Source organism: Podarcis tiliguerta (assembly GCF_965153285.1).
Source record: "Podarcis tiliguerta genome assembly, chromosome: 13".
Taxonomy (NCBI): domain Eukaryota; kingdom Metazoa; phylum Chordata; class Lepidosauria; order Squamata; family Lacertidae; genus Podarcis; species Podarcis tiliguerta.
The window spans coordinates 36,629,721-36,631,617 of record NC_139546.1 but is presented as its reverse complement, the minus strand read 5'-3'; the positions used below and the strand labels follow the sequence as shown (position 1 = coordinate 36,631,617).

The 1,897-nt window shown below is 47.1% G+C and overlaps 1 long non-coding RNA gene across 1 annotated transcript; it reads left to right on the top strand.

Annotated features, from left to right (window-relative positions):
• Positions 1-7: 7 nt before the first annotated feature.
• Positions 8-1,498, top strand: LOC310662388. The gene is made up of 2 exons (XR_014504277.1): positions 8-653; positions 796-1,498. It is a non-coding gene; the product is annotated as an uncharacterized lncRNA (long non-coding RNA).
• The last annotated feature ends 399 nt before the right edge of the window (positions 1,499-1,897 follow it).

Here is a 1,897-nt window from a genome sequence, read left to right as displayed (position 1 = left end):
TTGCAGCAGTGTTTAGATTTGTGGAGAGGAGGCCAGGAGGGAGGGCAGCTGCAGGGTCAACAAGACAGGGCAATGCGTCACCCCTCTTCTATTAAACTGCCTACACATCTTTTTTTGTAGCAGCTTGAAGATGTAGACAGCAAATAGTCAAAGGACAGGCCTGTATCTCGAGCCAAAAAAATATCTGTTGAGAACAAGCAAGCTTTGCTGGTCAACACAGAGCTCTCGCACCGAGCTCAAGCATTAACACTTGCAACTTGGTTTATAGGGAAACCATTGGCTATTTTGGATCAAAATGAGGCGTTTTTAAAAGAAGAGAGATAATTTCGGCGGCAGCTTACAAGCTTCGTGCCCTGACAGTCTATTAAAGGCAAGTCAGTCCATTTCCCATGTCACAGGGAGCTGGAGTCCCAAAAACTACAGTTCCCATCATGCTTTGTGCTCGCAAAGATGAGGACTCCAGCAGCAGCTTGGGCACCACCTGCTTGTTCCATTGTTGCTGCCATGATCTTGTGTTCCCCTCAAAGATTGCCAAGTGTGTTGTTATCCAGCAAGTGCATTTGGCCACATTTATAACACACTCTTAGACACACTTACACAGAAGTCCCATTTAACCCCAACGGGCCTTGCTTCTGGGTAAGTGGATCAGTGGCGTAGCGTGGGGGGTGCAGGGGGGGCCGGCCACAACATCTGGGGGTTAGGGTTAGGGGCGCAAATCCACGGGTTAGGGGGCGCAAATTACTTGCCTTGCCCCGGGTGCTGACAACCCACGCTACACCACTGAAATGGATATAGGCCTGCAGTCCCCCCCCCATTTCATTTAGATCCTGCCTTCATCCAAAGAATCATAGAACTGTAGAGTTAGAAGGGAACCTGAGGATCATCTAGTCCAACCCCCTGCAAATGCAGGAATATTCAGCTGTCCCATACGGGGATCGAACCTGCAACCTTGGCGTTATCAGCACCATGCAGTCAGGGGGCATCAAATGTGGGAGTCTCCAGCTGATCTCCCTTCCAAGTAGTGACCCCAAGGCTGGCTGCTGCATCACATTCCTTCAGAACATGCAGTGGACCCCTCCCCTAATTAGTTAATCCCACCTTTCCTCTAATTATTTTCGGATAGTGTATATATTATGGTCCCTCCCTACTTTTTTATTCTCACAACCACCCTCTAAAGTAGCTAAGGCTGAGAGCAAGCCATCAGGCAAATATCACAGATCTTGAGTGGGGATTTCAGAGTGATTCTCCCCATTACAAATCTGACCCACTAACTCCTACATCATGCTGGTCCCTTTTATCAGGAACCTTTCAATAGGTTAGAATTAGCTGTGTTAACATTTTGCGCAGCAAAGAGTTCTGTGTTGCAAAGGGCACGGCTATCTGTCAGAACTCACTTTCTACAACTTCTTTGAAATGAGTTACGTAAGCTTCCACCCCACAAATGAAACTGACTCAAGCAGCAGTGTGAGGAGGTGGCTGAATATTGTTTGTTAAGATGCACACCTCCTTCACAGAACCCCAGTCCCTGAGTTTCGTGGCCAGGAGCCATGACAGCTCGACTGGTTACAAACTGATTTAGGAGAATACATCTTCAGACATGCTTCTACCCCTTCACCAACTTCAGGCCTTGCACTAAAAAATAAATAAATCTCCAAAACCATTTGCCATATTTGCCTGTGTTCAAAAACGTTTCTCTGCTATCACAAGGGACTAGAACCTTGGTTGTTTAACAACAGCAGTGCTAGAAATCTCAGCCAGTTAAACATGCAGCAGGTCCCAGATTAAAAGACACAGTCTTGGCTGCCAGTTTATTTTCTCTGAGCTAAGCATTCTTGTGCAGACATGAAGATGTTAACAGTGAGGACAATGAGGTTGAGATGCGACAGGGGGTGGGAAG